Raw genomic sequence first — 26,164 nt, forward strand, 5'->3', positions numbered from 1 at the left:
TACCCACGAATGAGAAATGAGAAGGGGATAACCATAGTCCAAGACAAATTATAATTATATTGTGGTCCAAGACTCCAGAAAAGATAAATGACCAAATAGATATAAAAATAATATTTTTTTTTCAAGCGATTTCAATTTCGAGCCCAAAAGTAGCGAGGTTGAAAGCGGAGTGGCCCAAAAAGATACCCCGCAGAATTTAGTCACTTTTCCTGCGAAGCTGAAAATTTAATAGCCCAATTGGCAGGAGATAGTCCAACCTGGCAACACAGCTCCAAAAAGCGTTCGGCAGAGCTGATTAGCCGGTGACGCCTTGTGAAGCTTACGAATGACTGTTTGTAGTAGTTTTATTAGTCAAGACTACAGTAAGACGGGGGAAACACACACAGCTAAATGATTTTCTGATATTGGCTGAATGGGATCTTAGTAGACAAGGTGATTAGTAACATCCGTAATTTTGAGAAAGTTTCCAATTTCATACTCAGTAACTTTTTTTCTCTCTGGAACTTCGTTAAGGACGAAATTTCAGGACCTTGTTAGACTCTAGGAATTAATTTTAGACTCTAGGGCTCTAAAACGAAGAAAATACTAGTTTTCAAATTAAAGTACAGATTAACACTAAAGCTTAAAACCAACAGAGACTTTTCCCTGGATACTGGGGACGACCCCCTCCTCAACAGACCACTCTTTACACTTCAGTTCTATAGTGCTAAGCTGGTCTGTTCCGAACCTGGGCCGCTCTGGCACTGGTTTGGTCGTCTCTGGCTTACGTTTGACAACCTGACAAAAGAAAAAGAAAAGTGGCCAAGGGAGCACTAAACTTGTTTTCTGTTATAAAATTAAGAAAGGATTTGGTCAGTATAAAAAACAACAAAATGAATTTCAGTAAGGTGTAAAAAAAACTAAACAGCACTAATTTCAAATTTTAAATTAACTTATCAACACCAAAAGTAAGCTGTTCTGCTAATCTTGTTGTTCTACCTGTCAGTAGCTGTCGTCTCATTTCAACTTCAGTCTTTGAGACACTATCTACCTCAGCAGTTAGTGAACAGTCTCTTGCTCCAGTCTCCTTCAGAAAATGTATCTTCAGTTCGTAAGTTGCTAATATTTTAATAATGATAATATAGTGGACAGTATTCCCTTTCTTCCTCCTCGGATCACCCAGAATGGAGTCACCAGCCTTGACTTTTTTAGTGTCAAATTGGAAGTTGCTGGTAAGGGCTCATCTTCAACGCCCATACAGGAGTCTGAAGGGTTATAATATACAGGTTCATTTACGTCAGAATCGTGACTCCAACTGCAACTCTTGTTACAAAAAACACACCTTTCGCCATTTAGCCTTTTTACTTCTCTGACTTTCTTCCTTTCCAGGACTAGGACTTTCTTGGCAGTTACGAATTATATCCCAGCAGTAATGAGTTCATTCGACAGGATGCTGCCTACGTCCATGGGTATTTATGAGTTCACTAGTGAGCAAATTGTCGAGCTCGATTGGCAGCTGTCTTCACCAAGATTTTGAGTGCATCATAGCTAGTAATGTAAATTGTGATCTATCTGACAGGAATTATACTCGAGCATAAGTATTTTTAGCCTTTTTCTGTGTTTCACGTAGTTCACAATTTGGGCTTAACATTTAAGCTCACCTCTAAGCACCAGCCTGTGACTCATCTTGTGTCGATAGAAGCGCATGTGCATCTGACTATTTCTCGATTATGAGCGCTTTCTGTGTCAACACGGTACGACAATACCCCAAGTCCTAGAAAGTGGGTAGTTAAAACTGACTGGAATAGAATAAGTCTGAATACTCACCAGACCGTATTAGAAGGGATTTTTACCAGGATTAGAGTAACCTTTCAGTTATTACACCAGATGAAATCAATTCAAGAAGAGGAAAAACACGTGTGTCTGTATATATATATATATATATATATATATATATATATATATATATATATATATATATATATATATATATATATATATATATATATATATATATATATATATATATATATATATATATATATATATATATTGTGCGGATATACCCCATGCACCGTAATGCGCAGAGGCAGTATCTGTGCCTAGTTGAAAAGTTGAAATCGGTGCAGAAGTTCCAAAGTGGTCTGAAAACTCTGCTCTTGGTAACACGTATACTCTTGCGTAATTATGGAATCAGCTTTGGAGTTTTTGTGATTGTCTAAGATCTGCTGTTGTAAGTCAGGTTTGTTTGCTTGCTAACTGCAAGTTTGCCAAAGCCCTATCTAAGCACAAATATGAAGTAACGATCAGAAAATTCAATTAGTCAATAATGATCCAACTGCAGTATGAAGATTTATTAAGTGAAGGGAAATCGTAGTGGTTTAAAATCTGCAAATTTAGAGTGGGAGTTGATTTTTCATTTTACTTCTGAATTTTCACCTTCTGATCAGGAGCTTGAAGATATGTTTAGCAAAGAACTAGACAAATGTCTGAAGCTACCTGGCTCTGCCGTTGGCTACGTAATATATAATATGAATCTTACTGACAACATTCGTAAGCTAAAAAAGAAAGTATGTTGATGTTTCATGATTATTTATTCTTTTAAAATATTTTCCCACAAAAGAAGATTTTAAAGAAAAGTAAAATCTACATTAATCCAAAGATGAGCAGAAACAAAGGCAAATAGTTTTTCAAGCATAAAGCAACCATATTTTACCATAAATAAACGAAATCCAAACCGAACAGACATTATGACAAATAACCGGGTCAAAATCATAACAAACAGAAAATAATAGGAGTAGGGTTGACGCTATGGGACTCTTCTAAAGACCAGAACATAATTTGCACTTTACTGAAAACCATCCTTACTAAAACCTGCATGTTTTATTTTACATAGTATAAAAATCACCCAAACAACCGAGATTACTGGAAAAAATCAAATTAATGTGGAATGACAGTTTAATATATATTATGAAATTCGTCCCTGAAAGTCTTAATAATTTTGGGTTAATGATGGTTAAAAAGGAGAAAACATTTAACCTAAAACTTGTTTTGGGCAATGCAAATTATATTCTGGTCTTTGGAAGGAACGGGAGCGTCATCTCTTCAAGTCTTAGTTTCTCTGCGTTTGTGTGACTTTGCTCTCTGTTTTGCTGCTTTCTGTGACTTTGACTCGTTTTTTTATTTTGATTGCTGTTCGTTTTAGGTTTCATTTATTTATTACTGATGATTTACGGTATTTTCCAAGATTGAATTTCTCACAATTGCTGAAACATGCTTATCAAATTTTAGTTGGGTATTGAAATGGAGACCAAGGTCTTGCACCATTTCTTCAGAAGGAAAATTTGCACCAGACAAAAGATATGTGCAATTGGGAGGTCTGAAGCTACCTGGCTCTGCCGTTGGCTACGTAATATATAATATGAATCTTACTGTCACCATTCGTAAGCTAAAGAAAAAAAATATGTTGACGTTTCATGATTATTTATTCTTTTAAAATATTTTCCTACAAAAGAAGATTTTAAAGAAAAGTAAAATCTACATTAATCTAAAGATGAGCAGAAACAAAGACAAATAGTTTTTTAAGCATAAAGCAACCATATTTTACCATAAATAAACGAAATCCAAACCGAACAGACCGTATGACAAATAACCGGGTCAAAATCATGACAAACAGAAACCTAAAATTTGTTTTTGGCAATGCAAATTATATTCTGGTCTTTGGAAGGAACGAGAGCGTCATCTCTACAAGTCTTAGTTTCTCTGCGTTTGTGTGATTTTGCTTTCTCTTTTGCTGCTTTCTGTGACTTTGACTCGTTTTTTTTTTATTTTGATTGCTGTTCGTTTTGGGTTCATTTATTTATTACTGATGATTTATGGTACTTTCACACTTGAAAAAAATTTTGACCTCATTTCCGTTCATTTTTGGTTTAATATAAATCTTCACTTTTCCATGAAAACCTTCTTTTGCGGAAAAGTTTTTTTAATTAATAATCGGGAGAGATCAACATAAGTGTTTTTTTTCTGTAGCTTCTTTAGCTATCACGTTATTTCGTGTTTTCAATAGTATTTCCACTTTTCATTCTGAAAAGTACTAATAATTCTGCTTATCATTTTCATTTTGAACCGGTATTCTAAAATCATTAAATAAAAAAAACCGCTTTTTTAAATGCAAGTAAGGAGCAACATTAACACTTAAAACGAACAGAAATTATTTTGTATATGAAAGGGGTTTTCCCCTCCTCAACGCCTCGATCTTTATGCTAAAGTTTGACGCTTTCTCACAACTCCACTTTTTAAAACAATAAAAAAAACTTTGGCGTAAAGAGTGAGGCGTTGAGGAGGGGACAATCCCTTTCATTTACGGAATGATTTGTGTTCGTTTCAAGTTTTTAATGTCGCTCCTTACTTGCAGTTAAAAAACTTTTTTTTATTTAATTTCTGAACGTTAAATTTTGATTCTCTTGTTAATTGGCAACACTGGTCACTTCACAAAGTCTTTGATGTTGTAAGATTTGCTGCAAAAGTGTTTTCTAACGTTCACAATGAATAGAAAAGCAATTTCTGAAATTGCAATAAAGAGAGCTGCCTGCAACAGTTTCTCGTAGTTTTAGCAAATGTCAAATTTCCCTAAGCAACGCTGTAGAATATAGTTTCAAAATTAATAGTAAACAAAAGTGTCCCGTTTCTATGGCTTTGCTAATAAGACTTAATTTGGTAATTGAGGAAAATGATTGAACCTAATTTGAGAGCTATTTATCTCGGAAAACTTTAAAACGAATTATTGTTGCTCCAATATAAAAAAGATTACAATAGCGTCACATGAAACTAAGGTATTAACTAAGATATTCAAAATTACACTTATAAATTTTATTTCATAAAGAAATTTAATTTATTTCTAAAACTACAAATAAACAATGAGCAAGCAATTTTCAAAATTGCACTTAAAAAATATTTACCTTAACCGTCCTATTTCTACCCATTAACCTTGCTATAATTGTACAGTAGGGAGGAGGGTGAGAATTGGACAAGAGGGAGGCAAAAATTTACAAAATGTCACCGAGATTGTTTAAAATGTAACTGGGGCTGTTATTTCTGTTACCCAGATTTTTGTTGGGCCGAAAATGCAACCATTTGAAGCCGAAATTTTTAGAAAAAAAAACTCACCAAAAAATATCGAAATGTTATTGAGGCCAAAAACAATGTGCTCAGGATTGTGTTAATTGAAGTTAAGATTCCAGAAAATGCCATCAAGGATGCAAAAAATAGACCTGGAATTGCAAATAGTTTGGTCAAGTCCCCCTGAAACGATAATTCTATGCGTTTATCCCCCCCTGCGTTTACCTCCCTTCTGGAAACCCCCCACAGAACTACCTGAAAATACCCCCCTCTGGAAAAAATGGAAAATACCCCCGAAAAATACCTCCCCAAGGAAAATACTCTCGCGGAAAATACAACCCGTGCAAAATACACCCGGAGATAGAAAGTATGAAAATATAAGTATAAGAAAGAAAATAGAAATTATGATCTACAAACAAAGTAAGGCAAGCACCCGACAGGTAGAATGTCACTGTACCAACATAAATAAGATAAAGCACTGGACCTAGAACAGAACCCTACGGAACTCCTCTTTTGATAAAAATACTGACCAGAAAAAATATAATTTAATGTAACTCTAACAGATCTTCCAATTAAAAGGCTTTCAAACCACTTCACATGTAAATTTCTGACGCACAAATATTCTAACCTGCGTCATATTATATTAAAATCTACTGTAATCAAATGACTTTTTTAAATCCACAAATACTGTGAGAGCAAGTTCACCTTTTTCAAGATGAGTGTTAACTAAATCTGACAGGTGCTGCACAGCATGGGACGTCCAGTGATTCTTCCTGAATCCAAATTGTATTTTGGAAAGAAGTCCTTTTTTTTCTCAAAAAATCATACAAATGATGGTGCACATTTTTTTTTCCATTATCTTAGAGTGCAATGGAAGGATTGAAATATGTCTCCAGTCTGTATGTTCGACCTCACGCCTCTTTTACGCAGTGGGATCACAACCACTTCCTTTAAAGTTCCCGGGAATGTTCCGGTTTGTAGTGAGACGTTTATGATACGAAGCAAACAGGGTAGACGGTAAGTCATAACTGCTCAGAATGCACCAAGTTTCAATTCGCCAATGCTGAGTTAGATTTAATTGACTTGATCACTTTTTCAACTTCATCATTATTACATGGCTCAAACTGAAAATTCAGGCCCTCCCCTCTATTGTCACAGATTTTCCCTTCTGGAACTGGTCTTTATATACTCTACCTACTTGCTATATAGTTTCCCCAACCTTTGAAAATACTTACCAAACTGGTCTACAATTGCATGTTTGTCTGTAATTTCAAAACTATTGATTTCAAGCGCATGAAGTTCAGAATCTTTCTTAATTCCCATAATCTCATTAATAACTTCCCATGTTCCTTTGATGTTACCTTGATTCTCAAGTAAATTTTGCCCATAACACAGTTTCTTAGCTTTCCTTCGCAGATAGTTCACTTCATTTTTTGCTAGTCTGAACCCTCATCATTTTCTGAATTCAGATATTGTTCATACAAAGAATCCCGATTCTCTATCTCATTTAAAATATCTTCATATATCCATGGTTTACATGGTTCTCGTTTTTTTTTCCGTTTCACTCTTCTAACCGGGCATGTTTTATCAAAAATCAATGGAACAATAGAACTTATTATTTAGAAAGCCTGTGCCAATCCACCTTCAATTTCTGGAACGGGCTGCCAATTAAGAGTGTGTTTACACATTTTGTAAATCAGAGCAGATTGTAAGAACCGAGTGGATTTTCTGACCGGCTTTTTGATTGAAAATTTTTCTACCCCGCCGCTCGGATTTGCTAAATCTGGTCGGGTTTTTTTTTAGCATAGTTTTCAAAAATTAATAATATGAGTGTCGATCAGAAAGTTTTGGATCTATTTATTTTGGTGCAAGAGCAACCCAACTGATATGAGCCTGCTGATCTTGGCTTCAAAAAATCGAAGAAGAAAGTAATTTGACATTACAATTTGAACATCTTTCTTCAAGTTTTTTCCTTACACAAAAAAAAAAAAAAGAATGAAACCTTGTCTAGTCCACCTGCCATGTTGGCCTGATCCACCATCTTCTCTTCGTCTTTGGGTTGACAGTATCAAGGATATTGTTTTTCCGTCTTCTACGGCTTATAACAATCAGTGGGATAGCCGAATTCGTAAGTATTTTTCTCCGGGATTCTATTCTCATATTACGCGTTTTTTGCGCAATTTAAATTACGCGCCATAAATACTGCACTTGATTGATTATAAATCGTGAAATCATTCGATAAGGACTGAGCGCAATTCCATTCGTATTTACGCAATGTGTTAATTCACTCTAAGACAGTCCAACCCCTCTGCAAACTTTTCCAAGTTCTCTTTTTCAGCTATTGCACTTTATTTCTTTTTACTGTATACGCTTTTTACTCTCTATTTACTCTATTTATCTCTATTTACTGTATATGCTTTTTTCTATACAGAAGTAATCTTGTCCAACAACCGGTAAATGGTCCAAACAAGGGTAAACTACAACATCAAAATAACTGTGACCCAGATACTTTAAACTTACGAAAATATTATCAATTAATGTAACAGAATGACTAGAAATCGTCGTGGGTAAATTCACCAAAGGGTATAGATCATTTGAAACCGTAAAATTAAAAAAATTAAATTTATCTGCTCTAAAATCTAAAGGGTTAAAATTGAGGTCTTTTATACAAATAAATTCTAAATCTATGGCTGCGACTCGCCTCATCAGTTCCTCAAAACCATCAAAAAACCCCTCCAAGCGAGCATTATGTGGCCTATATACCACAGCAACTAACAACTTCTTACCATTCATTCATTACCATTACCATTACCATTTCATTACCATTCATTACCAAATTCATTACCAATTCGAATAAAATACTTTCCATCTTACCTTCATTCCAAATTACTAAATCATCCCTTACCTTAAAACTCGAATCCATCTTTACCAAAACCCAAGGCGACCACGATTCATTGTTGCCCGAGACATTACTTCAAGCTGGTAACCTGGAAAACCATTAGCCGAGAGAGACTGATCCTTACTCAAAACATTTCACAAATTCCAATCATATCAAATTCACTATGCGAATCCTCAGTCAACTGTAACATACCCAAATAACCAGTCATAACGTGGCAATCCCGTGTGCAAACATAAGCATTCGCTCATCTTTATCTGATCTACAACCATTCTTTGATGGCCTGACAAACGTGTTTTGCCTTAGAGTTTTAAACTGATTGGGCATAAAATTATCCCATCCAATCGGAATTTCAACATGATCCTCTATTAGGAACTGATTTTCCAAATATTTTTCCAACGTATTTATTTGAATTGTTATCCATCATGGATTCTAATTACCATTAAACACACAAACAGACACGACAACAACAAAAAATACAACAAAAACAACAATAATAATAAACAACAGCAAAACACTCGCGCAAAAAAAAGATACTAAGGGGATGGGTACATGAAAATAGTGAAGAAAAAGTCCTTCCCCCTACAGAAAAAAAAGAAACTCAAATATAATTCTCGGATTTGGAAAGCCTTGTTTTCCGCTGGGGGGTATTTTTCTCTGGGGGCTGTTTATCGGCGGTTATTTTCTGGGGTCTGGTATCTCCCCGGGTTGTATTTTCCTTGGGGGGCATTTCCCGAGAGATATTTTCCACGGGGGGGGATTTTTCAGGGTGAGGGTATTTTTTTGCGGGGGTATTTTCAAGAGGGGGTATTTTCCGGGGGCGGGTAAACGCGGCCACCTGAAATGACAATATTTTTGATATTTCTTACGCTATCTTTGTAAACTAATTTTTAATCTTCCAGCTCCCCTAAAAATATGCTCTAGTATATATGACCGCTACTTATGGTTAATCCTAATAATGTATTGTTCTATTTAGAGACCTCCTCCACCCTTCCAGAAAATAAGGATTTGAAAAATAAAATGACCAAGTATCTTAATTTTATTTCCTAGTTTCGATCAATTACAGTGCCAGACTAACAAGCTTTATGCCCAAATTGGTCACCAAGAAAATACGATCAACGCTATCTAAGATTTTGGCTCAAATTCTAAAGCGAGGTACTATTTTAATCGAACATATTCCTGTGCAGCATATCCATGGGACTATTTCTTATTAGTTCCCTTTTACTCACCATGATCATTGACTAAATAACTTTGAGGACTTAATTCATAAGCAAATCTATACATTGGGAGAATGGAGCCTCTCTTTCATTCTTTATCCAAAGAGAACTCTTCAAAATTAGAAAGCAGTTTCTTGAAAATGTTTATCATGTTTCCACGTGAGTGACTTGGGGAGAGAAAATATTCCCAAGAGAAAAGTCCTTACAAGCCTAAAGATTATTAAAAGCTTTTAATTGTCAAAATTTTCTACAGTTCCACATCTATTTGCACAAATTTATCGAACCCTAAAAAATATTCAATACTTAATTTTGATTCTGATAGGAGTCAAAATCCTTTCTGGAGGTCAGACAACCTAATAACTATCATATTTCAATGTGTTTAGCTAGGGGAGGGGAAAGGTGCTCCCATAAAACAAATCTTTGCCAGGTTCAAAATAAAACCTTTATCAAGGATGTTAAATTTCAAGCTTTGACGAAAACAGGTGAGTGTCAGAAAAAGACGATGACAGAATCCTGTAATGATAGGTTTGAGATTTTATTTAATTTTACGTAGGTATTTTTTGGATTCATGTAAAAAAAATTTAGTCAATGAAAATAAGAAAGAAACATATTACGAGTGATAATGCTCAGAAGGAAAACAATTTTTTTTTAGACGTTAAGTAACGATATGTAGGGAAATCCTTCTGCGAAGGATTTCCTAATCCTTCGCAGAAGGATTGTTTTCCTTCTAATCCATAATGCTCAGAAGGAAAACAATTTTTTTTTAGACGTTAAGTAACGATATGTAGGGAAATCCTTCTGCGAAGGATTTCCTTCGCAGAAATCCTTCTGTGTCTTTTTCTTCTTTATATTTTTAGTTGTCGTGTTTTTTTTGTGGGTTTGTTATTTTTTGAAAACAATTTTATTTTGGTTGTTTTCGTTCTTTTTATTTTTTATATGTTGAGAAAGGCTCCCGGATATGGGGGCCGAAATATATGGAATGTTTTATAATTAAAGTTTTGTTTTGTTTTTATTTTTGTTCACTGCTTTGTTGAAATTGAAACCCGTTATTTCTTCCTTACATTTTTAAATTTACAGTAGATATTAACGATAATTTTTCGTACGTTGGAATTTTTCTGTTGGATATTCACTGGTAGATGGTTGAAAAAGCTCAAAATAAATAGAAATTTCCGAATATTGTCTCCAAAATCAATATTTACGTTCCAGTATTCTATATTGATTTTTGCTCCGACACATAGATAGGAGAATGGCCCAAAATCGGCAGGTTCTGACTTTTTGTTTCGCCAGGAATCAACTCAACCAATAAGAAGTTGCTGAGTATGCCAAAGCAAAGGTAACTCATTCAATACCAACCTTGAAAAAGTCAATTAGAATAGTCCGCCGCTTTTCACCTGGATGCCTCCCTAGCCAAGTGGTCAAGAGTTCCGAACCTGGGCCGCTCTGGCACTGGTTTGGTCGTCTCTAGTTTACGTATGACAACCTGACAAAAGAAAAAGAAAAGTGGATAGGGGAGCACTAAACTTGTTTTCGGTTATAAAATTAAGAAAGAATATGGTCAATATAAAAAACAACAACATGAATTTCAATAAGGTATGAAAAAAACTAAATAGCACTAATCTCAAATTGTAAACTGACTTATCAGCACCAAAAGTAAGCTGTTCTGCTAATCTTGGTGATCTACCTGTCAGTGGCTGTATTCTCATTTCAACTTCAGATAGTGTCTTTGAGACACTATCCGTCTCATCAGTTAGTGGACAGTCTCTTGCTCCAGTCTCCTTCAGAAAATGTATCTTAAGCTCTTCAGTTGCTAATATTTTAATAATAATAATATAGTGGACAGGATTCCCTTTCTTCCTCTTCGGCTCACCCAGAATGGAATCACCAGCCTTGACTTTTTCAGTGTCAAATTGGAAGTTGCTGGTAGGGGGCTCATCTTCAACGTCCATACAGGAGTCTGAAGAGTTGTTAAATACAGGTCCATCTACGTCAGAATTGTCACTCCAACTGCAATTCTTATTACAAGAAACATACCTTTCGCCATTTAGCCTTTTCACTTCTCTGACTTTCTACCTTTCCAGGACTAGGGCTCTCTTGGCATTTACGGTTTTTATCCCAGCAGTAATGAGTTCTTTCGACAGGTTGCTGCCTACGTCCATGGGTATTTTTGAGTTCACTAGTATTTGAGCAGTCTTACTTAATGTCTAGGACGGAAAGTAAACCTAAGCATAAGGAGCTAAGGGTTGATTAGTGAGCAAATTGTCGAGCTCGATTGGCAGCTGTCTTCGCCAAGATTTTGATGCAATCATAGCTGGTAATTTAAATTGTGATCTGTCTGACAGGAATTATACTCGAGCATAAGTGTTTTTTGCCTTTTTCTGTGTTTCACGTAGTTCATAATTTGGGTTTAACATTTAAGCTCACCCCTAAGCCCAAGCATGTGACTCATCTTGTGTGGATAGAAACGAATGTGCATATGGCCATTTCTCGATTATAAGCGATTTCTGAGTCAACATGGTACGACAATACCCCAAGTCCTAGAAAGTGGGCAGTTAAGACTGACTGGAATAGAATAAATCTGGATACTCACCAGACCGTATTAGAAGGGATTTTTACCAAGATTAGGGTACCATTTCAGTTATTACACAAGATGGAACCAATTCAAGAAGAGGAAAAACACGTGTGTCTGTATATATATTGCGCGGATATACCCCATGCTCCATAATACGAAGAGGCAGTAGCTGTGCCTAGTTAAAAAGTTAAAATCGGTGCAGAAGTTCCGAAGCGGTCTGAAAACCGGGCTCTTGGTGACACGTATACTCTTGCGTAATTATGGAATTGGCTTTGGATCCAGTGTGATTGTCCAAGATCTGCTGTTGCAAGTCAGGTTTGTTTGCTTGCTAAGTGCAAGTTTGCCAAAGCCCTATCTAAGCACAAATATGAGGTAAACTATCAGAAAATTCAATTAGTCAATAATGATCCAACTGCAGTATGAAGATTTATTAAGTGAAGGGAACTCGTAGTGGTTTAAAATCTGGAATCCTAGAGTGGGAGTTGATTTTCGATTTTACTTCTGAATTTTCACCTTCTGGTCAGGAGCTTGAAGATTAGTTCAGCAAAGAACTGGACAAATGTCTGAAGCTACCTGGCTCTGCCGTTGGTTACGTAATATGTAATATGAATCTTACTGTCACCATTCGTAAGCTAAAGAAAAAATTATGTTGATCTTTCATGATTTTTTTTTTTTAATATTTTTCCACAAAAGAAGTTTTAAAAGAAAAGTAAAATCTACATTAATCCAAAGATGTGAAGAAACAAAGACAAATAGTTTTTCAAGGATAAAGCATAACCAATCATTACCATAAATAAAAGAAATCCAAAACGAACAGACATTATGAGAAATAACCGGGTCAAACTCATAACAAACAGAAACTAACAGGAGTAGGGTTGATGCCATGGGAGTCTTCTAAAGACCAGAACATAATTTCCACTTTACTGAAAACCATCCTTACTAAAACCTGAATAAAACCTGCGTTTTTTATTTTCCATAATATAAAAATCATCCAAACAATCAAGATCACTGGAAAAAAGCAAATTAATGTGGAATGACAGTTTAACATATATTCTGAAATTCGTCCCTGAAAGTCTTAATAATTTTGGGTTAAAGAAAGTTAAAAAGTAGAAAACATTTAACATGAAATTTGTTTTCGGCAAAGCAAATTATATTCTGGTCTTTGGAGGGAACGCGAGCGTCATCTCTCAAGTCTTAGTTTCTCTGCGTTTGTGTGACTTTGCTTTTTGTTTTGCTGCTTTCTGTGACTTTGACTCGTTTTTTTTTTATTTTGATTACTGTTCGTTTTGGGTTTCATTTATTTATTACTGATTATTTATGGTACTTTCAAGCTTGAAAAAATTTTCTGACATCATTTCCGTTCATCTTTGGTTTAATATAAATCTTTACTTTTCCATGAAAACCTTCTTTTGCGGAAAAGTTTTTTTAATTAATAATCAGTAGAGATCAACATAAGTGGTTTTTTTTCTGCAGCTTCTTTAGCTATCACGTTATTTCGTGTTTTCAATAGTATTTCCACTTTTTATTCTGAAAAGTAATAATAATTCTGCTTGTCATTTTCATTTTGAACCGGTATTCTAAAATCATCTAATATAAAAACCGATTTATTAAATTCAAGTAAGGAGCGACATTAAAACTTAAAACAAACAGAAATTATTTGTATATGAAAGGGGTTTTCCCCTCCTCAACGCCTCCAACTTCACGCTAAAGTTTGACGCTTTCTCACAACACCACTTTTTAGAACAATAAAAAAACTTTGGCGTAAAGAGTGAGGCGTTGAGGAGGCGACAATCCCTTTCATTTACGGAGTAACTTCTGTTCGTTTTAATTTTTTAATGCAGTTAATCTTTATGATCTTTAATGCAGTTATGATCTTTACTTGCAGTTAAAACACCGGTTTTTTTTATTTAATTTCTGAACGTTAATTTTTGATCTTCTTGTTAATCGGCAGCACTGGTCACTTCACAAAATCTTTGCTGTTGTAAGATTAGCCGCAAAAGTGTTTTCAAACGTTCACAATGAATAGAAAAGCAATTTCTGAAATTGCAATAAAGGGAGCTGCAACAGTTTCTTGGAGTCTTAGCAAATGTCAAATTTCCCTAAGCAACGCTATAGAATATAGTTTCAAAATTAATAGTAAACAAAAAGTGTCCCGTTTCTATGGATTTGCTAATAAAACTTAATTTATTAATTGAGGAAAATGATTGAACCTAATTTAAGAGCTATTTATCTCGGAAAACTTTAAAACGAATTATAGTTGCTCCAATATAAAAAAGATTACAGAAGCGTCATATGAAACTAAGATATTAACTAAGATATTCAAAATTACACTTATAAATTTTATTTCTTAAAGAAATTTAATTTATTTCTAAAATTAAATAAAAAAACTAATTTTTTTAGCTGAAAGTAAGGAGCGACATTAAAACTTAAAACGAACATAAATTATTTGTATATGAAATGGGTTGTCCCCTCCGCAATCCCTCGCTCTTTACGCTAAAGCTTTTAATTGTTTTAAAAAGTAGAATTGTGGCAAAGAGTCAAACTTTAGCGTAAAGAGCGAGGGATTGCGGAGTGGAAAACCCATTTCATATACGGAGTAATTTCTGTTCGTTTTAAGTTTTAATGTCGCTCCTTACTTTCAGCTAAAAAAAATTAGTTTTTTTTATTTAATTTCTGAACGTTTTTGAATTAATGCATGTTTGGGTTTGGCTCTCCGCACAAAAATCATTAAAATGAAATTTGTATATTAATTCTTTTTTGGCTAAATGGCTTTCTCTTAGTTTTGATCAGACGATTTTGAGAAATAAGGGGTGGAGAAGGAGGCCTAGCTGCCCTCCAATTTTTCGGTTACTTAAAAAGGCAACTAGAACTTTTAATTTTTAACGAACGTTTTTATTAGTAAAAAATATACGTAACTTAAGAATTAACTTACGTAACAAACTTTCATAATCTTATATTTTTATTATGTATACGAGGGGGTTTGTACCCTCGTTAATACCCTGCTCTTAACACTAAATCGTAAGTTTTGTCTCAATTCTTTAAGAATGACCCCTGAATCAGATAGACCGTAGAGTAAATAGTTGAAATTACTAAAAATACTTTAGCATAAAGAGCGAGTTATTTATCTCCTCCTAAAATACCTCGCTCTTTATGCTAAAGTATTTTTAGAACCCCTCATATGCGTAAAAATCTCTGTTCATTTTAAGTTTCAATGCTACTCCTTCCTTTCATTTGAAAAAACGTTTTCATGTTTATTTTTCATTGTTTTCTTATAGAAATGCTAGAAAATCCTGCGCCTTTTTCATTGAATTTTTCTTCCCCCATGACAGATTCCTCCAAGGAAAGATCCTCCAACATAGCCCCCTCCCCTCAGCCCCACCCCCAAACAAAATAAAATCCCCCTGAAAACGTCTGTACACTTCCCAATAACCATTACTACATGTAAACACTGGTCAAAGTTTGTAACTTACAGCCCCTCCCCCAGGGATTGTGGGGGAGTAGGTCATCCGCAAAGACATAGTTATTATGGTTTTCGACTATGTTGAACAAAATGGCTATCAAAAAATTTTGATCCGTTGACTTTGGGAAAAAGATATGCGTGGGAGGGGGCCTAGGTGCCCTCCAATCTTATGGTCACTTAAAAAGAGCACCAGAACTTTTAATTTCTGTTAGGATGAGCCATCTCGCTACATTCTAGGACCAACCAGTCGATACGATCACCCCTGGGAAAAAAACAAAAAAAACAACAAATAAACACGCATCCGTGATCTGTCTTCTGGCATAAAATGCAAAATTCCACATTTTTGTAGATAGGAGCTTAAACTTCTACAAGAAGGTTCTCTAATACGCTGAATCTGATGGTGTAATTGTCGTTAAGATTGTATGACTTTTATGGGGTGTTTCCCCCTATTTTCTTAAATAAGGCAAATTTTCTCAGGCTCGTAACTTTTGATGGGTAAGACCAAACTTGATGAAACTTATATATTTAAAATCAGCATTAAAATGCGATTCTTTGATGTAGCTATTGATATCAAAGTTCAATTTTTTAAAGTTTTGGTTACTATTGAGCCGGGTCACTCCTTGCTACAGTTCGTTACCACGAACTATTTGACTACAAATAAACAATGAGCAAGGAATTTTCAAAATTGCACTTAAAAAAAAATTACCTTAACCATCCTATTTCTACCCATTAACCTTGCTACAATTGTACAGTAGAGAAGAGGGTGAGAATTGGACAGGAGGGAGGCGAAAATGTGCAAAAATGTCACCGAGATTGTTTAAAATTTACATGGGGCTGATATTTCTGTTACCCAGATTTTTGTTGGGCCGAAAATGCAACTATTTGAAGCCGAGATTCTTAGAAAAAACAACTCACCAAAAAATATCAAAATGTTATTGAGGCCAAAAAAAATATGCTCAGGATTGTGTAAATTGAAGTTAAGATTCCAGAAAATGCAATCAAGAATGCAAAAAATACACCTGGAACTGCAAATAGCTTGGTCAAGTCCCTTGAAACGATAGTTCTATGTGTTTATCCCCCCTGCGTTTACCTCCCTTCTGTAAACCCCCTCGGAACTCCCTGAAAATACCCCCCCCTGAAAAAAAACGGACACTACCCCCAAAAATACCTCCCCAAGGAAAATACCCTCGCGGAAAATACAACCCGTGCAAAATACCCCTGGGGATAAAAAGAAAATATGAAAGTTTAAGTATAAGAAAGAAAGTGGAAAGTAAGATCTACAACAGATTAAGGCAAGCACCCCCGACAGGTAGAATCTCACTGTACCAACATAAATCAGATAAAGCACTGGACGTAGAACAGAACCCCACGGAACTCCTCTTTTGATAAAATACTGACCAGAAAAAACACAATTTAAAGTAACTCTAACAGATCTTCCAATTAAAAGGCTTTCAAACCACTTCACATGTACATCTCTGACGCCCAAATATTCTAATCTGCGTAATAACATATTAAAATCTACTGTATCAAATGCCTTTTTAAAATCCAAGAATACTGTAAGAGAAAGTTTACTTTTTCAAGATGAGTGTTAACTAAATCTGACAGGTACTGCACAGCATGGAACGTTCAGTGATTCTTCCTGAATCGAAATGGGGTTTCGGAAAGAAGTCCTTTTTTTCTGAAATATCACTCAAACGATGGTGCACAATTTTTTCTATTATCTTAGAGTGTAATGGAAGATTTAAAATATATCTCCAATTCTGCATGTTCGACCTCACGCCTCTTTTATACAGTGGGATCACTGCCACTTCTTTTAAAGCTCCCGGGAATGTTCCGGTTTGTAGTGAGACGTTTATGATATGAAGCAAACAGGGTAAACGGTAAGTCATAACTGCTCAGAATGCAGGAAGATTCAATTCGCCAATGCTGAGTTAGATTTAATTGACTTGATCACTTTTTCAACTTCATCATTAGTATATGGCTCAAACTGAAAATTCAGGCCCTCCCCTCTATTGTCACAGATTTGTCCTTCTGGAACTGGTTTTTATATACTCTACCTACTTGCTGTATAGTTTCCTCAATCTTTGAAAAATACTTACCAAACTGATCTACAATTCCATGTTTTTCTGTAATATCCGAACTATCAATTTCAACCGCAGGAAGTTCAGAATCTTTCTTAATTCCCATAATCTCATTAACAACTTCCCATGTTCCTTTGATGTTTTTGATTCTCAAATAAATTTTGTCCATATACAGTTTCTTAGCTTTCCTTCGCAGATAGTTCACTTCATTTGTTGCTAGTCTGAATCCTCATCATTTTCTGAATTCAGATATTGTTCATACAATGAATCCCGATTCTCTATCTCATTTAAAATATCTTCATATATCCATGGTTTACATGGTTCTTGTTTTTTTTTCCGTTTCACTCTTCTAACTGGGCATGTTTTATGAAAAATCAATGGAACAATAGAACGTATTATATAGAAAGCCTGTGACAATCCACCTTCAATTTCAGGAACGGGCTGCCAATTAAGAGTGTATTTACACATTGTGTAAATCCAAACAGATTGTAAGAACCGAGCGGATTTTCTGACCTGATTTTTGCTTGAAAATTTTTCTACCCTTCCGCTCGGATTTGCTAAATCTGGTCGGTTTTTTTTAGCATAGTTTTCAAAAATTAATAATATGAGTGTCGATCAGAAAGTTTTGGATCTATTTATTTTGGTGCAAGGGCAAACCAGCTGATATGAGCGTATGGATCTTGGCTTCAAAAAATCGAAGAAGAAAGTAATTTGACATTACAATTTGAACATCTTTCTTCAAGTTGTTTTCCTTACCCCAAAAAAAAACAAATAAAAAATGAAACCTTGTCTAGTCTACCTGCCATGTTGGCCTGATCCACCATCTTCTCTTCGTCTTTGGTTTGACAGTATCAAGGATTTTGTTTTTCCGTCATCTACGGCTTATGACAATCAGTGCGATAGCCGAATTCGCAAGTATTTTTCTCCGAGATTCTATTCTCATATTACGCGTTTTTTGCACAATTTAAATTACGCGCCATAAATACTGCACTTGATTGATTATAAATTGTCAAATCATTCGATAAGGACTGAGCGCAATTCCAGTCGTATTTACGCAATGTGTAAATTCACTCTAAGACAGCCCAACTCCTCTGCAAACTTTTCCAAGTTCTCTTTTTCAGCTATTGCACTTTATTTCTTTTTACTGTATACGCTTTTTACTCTCTATTTACTCTATTTATCTCTATTTACTGTATATGCTTTTTTCTATACAGAAGTAATCTTGTCCAACAACCGGTAAATGGTCCAAACCAGGGTAAACTACAACATCAAAATAACTGTGACCCAGATACTTTAAACTTACGAAAATATTATCAATTAATGTAACAGAATGACTAGAAATCGTCGTGGGTAAATTCACCAAAGGGTATAGATCATTTGAAACCGTAAAATTAAAAAAATTGAATTTATCTGCTCTAAAATCTAAAAGGTTAAAATTGAGGTCTTTTATACAAACAAAATTCTAAATCTATGGCTGCGACTCGCCTCATCAGTTCCTCAAAACAATCAAAAAACCCCTCCAAGCGAGCATTATGTGGCCTATATACCACAGCAACTAACAACTTCTTATTATTCCAATTCCAACAAAAAACTTTCCATCTTACCTTCATTCCATTTTACTAAATCATCCCTTGTCTTAAGACTCGAATTCATCTTTACCAAAAACCTACGGCGACCACGATTCATTGCTGCCCAAGACATTATTTCAAGCTGGTAACCTGGAAAACCATTAGCCGAGAGAGACTGATCCTTACTCAAAACATTTCACAAATTCCAATCATATCAAATTCACTATGCGAATCCTCAATCAACTGTAACATACCCAAATAACCAGTCATAACGTGGCAATCCCGTGTGAAAACATAAGCATTCGCTCATCTTATCTGATCTACAACCATTCTTTGATGGCTATAAATACGGCAAAAATACGTCATAACGTGGCAATCCTGTGTGCAAACATAAGCATTCGCTCATCTTTATCTGATCTACAACCATTCTCTGATGGCTATAAATACGGCAAAAATACGTCATAACGTGGCAATCCCGTGTGCAAACATAAGCATTCGCTCATCTTTATCTGATCTACAACCATTCTTTGATGGCTATAAAAACGGCAAAAATATGTCATAACGTGGCAATCCCGTGTGCAAATATAAGCATTCGCTCATCTTTATCTGATCTACAACCATTCTTTGATGGCTATAAATACGGCAAACATACGTCATAACGTGGCAATCTCGTATGCAAACATAAGCATTCGCTCATCTTTATCTGATCTACAACCATTCTTTGATGGCTATAAATACGGCAAAACACGTCATAACGTGGCAATCTCGTGTGCAAGCATAAGCATTCGCTCATCTTTATCTGATCTACAACCATTCTTTGATGGCTGTAAATACGGCAAAAATACGTTATAACTTGGCAATCCCGTGTGCAAACATAAGCATTCGCTCATCTTTATCTGGTCTACAACCATTCTTTGATGGCTATAAATACGGCAAAAATACGTCATAACGTGGCAATCCCGTGTGCAAACATAAGCATTCGCTCATCTTTATCTGATCTACAACCATTCTTTGATGGCTATAAATACGGCAAAAATACGTCATAACGTGGCAATCCCGTGTGCAAACATAAGCATTCGCTCATCTTTATCTGATCTACAACCATCCTTTGATGGCTAGAAATACAGCAAAAATACGTCATAACGTGGCAATTCGATGTGCAAACATGAAGCATTCGCTCATCTTTATCTGATCTACAACCATTCTTTGGTGGCCTGCAAACGTATTTTGCTTTAGAGTTTCAAACTGATTGGGCATAAAATTGTCACGTCCAATCGGAATTTCAACATGATCCTCTATTAGGAATTGATTTTCCGAATATCTTTCCAACGTATTTATTTGAATTGTTAACCATCATGGATTCTAATTACCATTAAACACACAAACAGACACGAAAAAAAAAATACAACAAAAATAAACATAATAACAAAACAACAGCAAAACACACACGCAAAAGAAAGATACTAAGGGGATCGGTACATGAAAATAGTGAAGAAAAAGTCCTTCCCCCTACAGAAAAAAAAGAAACTCAAATATAATTCTCGGATTTGGAAAGCCTTGTTTTCCGCTGGGGGTATTTTTCTCTGGGGGTTGTTTATCGGGGATTATTTTCTGGGGTTGGGTATCTCCCCGGGTTGTATTTTCCTTGGGGGGCATTTCCCGAGAGATATTTTCCACGAGGGAGGGGGATATTTCAGGGTGAGGGTATTTTTTTGCGGGGGTATTTTCTAGAGAGGATATTTTCCGGGGGCGGGTAAACGCGGCCACCTGAAATGACAATATTTTTTTGACATTTCTTACGCTATCTTTGTAATTAAACTAATTTTTAATCTTCCAGCCCCCCTAAAAATGTGCTCTAGTATACATGACCGCTACTTATGGTTAATCTTAATAATATATTGTTCTATTTAGAGACTTCCTCCACCCCTCCAGAAAATAAGGATTTGAAAAATAAAATGACCAAGTATCTTAATTTTATTTCCTAGTTTCGATCAATTTCAGTGCCAGACTAACAAGTTTTATGCCCAAATTGGTCACCAAGAAAATACGATCAACGCTATCTAAGATTTTGGCTCAAATTCTAAAGCGAGGTACTATTTTAATCGAACATATTCCTGTGCAGTATATCCATGGGACTTTTTCTTATTAGTTCCCTTTTACTCACCATGATCATTGACTAAATAACTTTGAGGACTTAATTCATAAGCAAATCTATGCATTGGGAGAATGGAGCCTCTCTTTCATTCTTTATTCAAAGAGAACTCTTCAAAATTAGAAAGCAGTTTCTTGAAAATGTTTATCATGTTTCCACGTGAGTGACCTGGGGAGAGAAAATATTCCCAAGAGAAAAGTCCTTACAAGCCTAAAGACTATTAAAAGGTTTTAATTGTCAAAATTTTCTACAGTTCCACATCTATTTGCACAAATTTATCGAACCCTAAAAATATTCAATACTTAATTTTGATTCTGATAGGAGTCAAAATCCTTTCTGGAGGTCAGACAACCTAATAACTATCATATTTAAATGTGTTTAGCTAGGGGAGGGGAAAGGTGCTCCCATAAAACAAATCTTTGCCAGATTCAAAATAAAACCTTTATCAAGGATGTTAAATTTCAAGCTTTGACGAAAACAGGTAAGTGTCAGAAAAAGACGATGACAGAATAATGATAATGATCATCAATATAAATATATCATTATCCCTATAATGATAGGTTTGAGATTTTAATTAATTTTACGTAGGTATTTTTTGGATTCATAAAAAAAAATTTAGTCAATGAAAATAAGAAAGAAACATATTACGAGTGATTATGCTCAGAAGGAAAACAATTTTTTTTAGACGTTAAGTAACGTTATGTAGGGAAATCCTTCTGCGAAATTTGTCCAGAATCTCCTTAGTTCCTTCCTCAAGAATGGGCAAATAGAGGTCTAAAATTTTGTTCTGTTTGGCTCTTTACTGTTTTAACTTTTTTTTTCTTTAAAAAAAAGTTTACTTGGAATCTCGGTTACTTTTTTTCCAAATCTCGTTACTATCTTGCGAATTCTCACTGACAGTTCTTGGAATCCTCTTTGACCATTCCTGCATACTCGCCTCCAATTAATGCAATATGAGAGGCAAGATGTTTGGCCTAGATAATTTTTGTCACTTCCAGGTGAATCAAAATGAGACCGGGTAGATCGAAATAAGACCCAAAAAAAGATAAAAATAAATGAAAGAATCAAAAAGCTAAAAAAAAAACAGTATAAGCATAGTCTTAAGCAGCAAACATTATTTCAAGATCAACAAAAAATTTATAAGAAAAAGATTAGGCACCAATGTCAGAAGCTGCTATACGAAAGAACTGCTAGCAGTTTGAGCATTAGAAAGTAGCTACCCCCTAATGTACTCAATTCAATTCAATTCAACTCGTTTATTAACAAAAACAATAATCACACACTATAAACTAACTACACCCTAAGATAGCACTGTCCGTAACGGGTGACAGTATTCATTCAATCATCAAGAATAGAATTATAAGGTAAGAAGAGAAAAGAAGAGGAAGGGAAAAGAAAAGAAAACAAACGTAAATTAATGAAACAAAACATAGAGAACTATCGGTAAAAGAAATTAGGATTTAATTCAATGTTTTCCATTAAGAAGCTTTTAATCTTACTTTTAAACCCTGGTAGGCTATTAGCATCTCTCAAAGTATTTGGCAAATAATTCCATATTTTCGGTCCGGTAAATCTAATTGAAAAACCAGATGACGTGAGACGTCTCGTTTTTGTAACTAATTGCGATGCATGCCGAGTATCATGTTGATGAATTTCTTCATTCCTTCGAAAAACTGACATAAACGACTCAGGTGCGATATTTGTGCTTACTTTATATAAAGTTTCGGCAATCTTTTTTTCTCGAAGTCGAGCCACATTTAAGGCGGAAACCTCTTTCACGCCATGTATGACCAGCTTTGTTGCCTTCGCTTCCTGTTTCAAAGAGTCAATCTCACACCATAGCGAATTGACTGACTTTTCATAGGTCGAAATCATTTTTTCAATTCGCAGTAATGACTTATGGTATAGTTCAAACTTCACGTCGTATTCGATCTTCAAACTGTAGTGGACAGCTTGAGTGATTATTTCAATCTGAGAAGTCGTAGTTCCTGGCATACTGTCCTTTAGTTTTTCTATTTTTTTGTGATTTCAGCAGAAACCGTTGAAATCACACTCAATTCGACAGGTCCTTTGGTATGTTTCTGTTCCATGTGTGGTCCTAAAATGCAAGATGATTGTTTACTAGACGTGAGAACTACACAAAATAATTATCAGCCTATGTAATTACAAACTAGTTCTAAATGTTTTGAGGAGTATTTAAATATGCACACTGTATAAGTCATTAAATTACAAAGTGAATAGTATTGCATTCCAAGGGCATTTTAGAGTATTTTGAGGTGAGAAGGAGGCCATGGTGCACACCAAGACGGAAACACGCATCAGCACCAATATCGGTCTACAGATTCTCCAGCGAATCCAGCGTCTGTTTCGAACCGATCTGGGTAGGTACAAAAGGAATTTACAATAACGAAAAAAATTAACCCTCATTTGCTTAAGATCAATCTTTGTAAAAATAGGATACAATCAGGACACAGACAAAGCGGCATGGTCGCAAAAACTAGAATACAGCTTAGTCTACTAAAACGACCACGATTTGCAACAATTTTTGTATAACCAATTCTTAACTGATCTCTAGTATGAATTAAAAGCTTCCTCCGGGTGCTAGCAAGTGAATCGCAAACAGATATAACCAGCCACTTCAACATCTTCACTCAAGATAACAACAAAGCTTCCGCAATTCAGAGAGTTAGCGCAATCATTATTATTTTGAGATAGAGAGAGAGAAAGATGGGTTTATTAATATAAATAACAAAACCAAACAAGCAAATGGCCCGAAGCAAAGCTTTTTTGGGCTTACAACCCCAATACACATACAAATAAAAACAATACGAAAAGAAGAAGAAAAGAAAAAAGAGAAGAAAAGGAAAAGAAAAAGAAAAGAAAAAAAGAAGAAGAAAAAAATTCAATTACCCTGCAATTCAATCGACACGGAATTACACTTCAAAAAAGACAAAACAAAAAGAAACTAAAACCACTTGACCAGTATCGCCTAGAACAAAACAAAAAATCTTGGCTCCACTTGAGGTCCACTCAACTATCAAAACCATAAATATTAAGGTAAAATAGGTTTAATTTCCGCCAAAATTCAAGAAAATTATCCATGTTTCTCAAAGTCGTAGGTAAACAATTCCATGCATGGGGTCCTAGATGCCGAATAGAAAATTGAGATCTACGGGTAATAGCAAGCGGACGACGAATTATATCGGACTGTCTTGTAGAATGTGTATGAATACCAATTCCTAATTCAAACATACTTTTAAAATATACCGGTAAAATATTTTTAAAATGTTTATATATAAACAGGCTTCGATAAAAAGTAATAAGCCCTGCTAAAGGCAAGATTTTGAAATATATATACCTCTTTTGTACCGAGTCTTTAAAACCTACACCACATAACACTCGAAGCGCTTTATTCTGCATAACTCGAATATGATGGAGATGAGAAGGAAATGTACTACCCCTAACATTACAACAATTTAGCAGATAAGGATGAATTAAGGAATAATACTTTGTTCTTAAAATATCTCTTGGGAAAATGTACTTCAACTTTCTTAAAATGCCAACATTCCTAGCGAGTTTAAGACTAATATAATCTATATGTTCTCTAAAACTGAGACATTCATCAATTAATACTCCTAGATATTTTGTACAATTTATTCTTAAAATACTCATATCAGCAATATTAAGTCTGTCTATCCAAGGGTAATAATTTGAGCTCCTACCATACAATAAAAAGCAAGATTTACTATAATTCAAATTTAACTTATTAAGCTAAATTTGCTATGAAATGTTTTTAAATTTACTAAATTTATGATAAATAATATCATATTATTCAGCTATTAAAGGATAAATATTAACACTTGGCAATATTTAAAGAAAGGCAAATATTTTTGAACAATGACCCAGGCGGGCATTACGCTCAAGTGCGCTTTTAGAGCGACTAATTAAAAGGAGGTCATCGGCGTATGCTAAGTAAGAAATATCACTATACCCGAAAAAACAACTTGATTGCAAATATTAAAACGGAAAAAACTACGTTTTAGAGCTACAGTTTTAGTACTGTTGGCACAAGTCACTCTTTATTTACAATTTTTTATCATAATCTATTTGATAATGTATTTTCAGGTTTCTGTCTTTTGGATTTTTATTTACCATAAAGGAGCAACTGTTTATTACCATTAATTGTTAGGGTTAAAGTTTGCATTCTAATAGTGGTGTTAAAGAATTTTGTTTCTGCTCAAGAACCCTTTTAAGTAAAACTTGCCATTCGAAAATTAGTACTGAAGCAAACCATATTAAAGAGCTTCGAAAAACGAGACTGGAGTCTCTTATGCTGGCCTTATACAAGAAGAGAATGTCATGTCAGATCTAATTTGGAGCCTTTTAAGGATGTCAAAGCCGAAGTCTTAGTACATCAGGGCACTCAAATGAAGTAAGTACTTAATTCCATGTTGGAGGAGCTACAGCTTCACTCTGGCTCTCCTATTATATAAACTTAAGATTCTTTTTTGGTTACGGTTCAAACAAGGTGAAAAATACCCAAATTTTATTGCACCCTGAATGACGATAGTTTCTTAAACAACATTGGCCCGCCATAACATAAAGAAAGAAAGCTATTATTGTTGTTAGGTTTCGATTTTAACTCTTTCAATTTTTGGTCTTTTATTGAATTTTGTTTAATTTTTTGGCGTTTTTTTTTCATTGGTTTTGTTATAATTTCCATGTTTGTTTTTTGGTTTTTGTTTTTATTTCCTTGGTCATTTTATTTTGTTCGCGCTGAAGAAGAGAGGCGGTTGTTCTCTCGAAATATTTGATTTCTGTCTTTTCCTCAGTATTTTCATTTGGCCATTAAAAACCGTGAATGAGTCTGCTGGTTGGACTCAGCTTTAATTTTTTTTAAGTAATTCATTAAGTATACTGTATTTTTATTTCATGGCTGTAAGATCGAGGTGAAACTTTCAGGGGAAGTTTTTTTTCGTAGAAAAATAGTAATAGAATATTCGAAATTTATTTTCTTTTTTATGCCTGCTGTCAGGCAGGTTCGTTAACTGATTAGGCTATCATCCATTACAAGAATTTTTTGCCAATTAAACTCCAAAGCACTGTATAATAATGACAACTTGA

The 26,164-nt window shown here is 34.8% G+C and overlaps 1 protein-coding gene across 1 annotated transcript in view; it reads left to right on the forward strand.

Annotated features, from left to right (window-relative positions):
* Window positions 1-1,567, forward strand: part of LOC136029935 (hemicentin-1-like) — a 173,523-nt gene extending 171,956 nt beyond the window's left edge. Inside the window, exon 15 of the mRNA XM_065708472.1 lies at window positions 1,369-1,567. The gene's annotated coding sequence lies outside the window, so the exon portion shown is untranslated. The remainder of the gene's footprint in view (window positions 1-1,368) is intronic.
* The last annotated feature ends 24,597 nt before the right edge of the window (window positions 1,568-26,164 follow it).

Source organism: Artemia franciscana, chromosome 8 (assembly GCF_032884065.1).
Source record: "Artemia franciscana chromosome 8, ASM3288406v1, whole genome shotgun sequence".
NCBI classification, from domain to species: Eukaryota; Metazoa; Arthropoda; class Branchiopoda; order Anostraca; family Artemiidae; genus Artemia; species Artemia franciscana.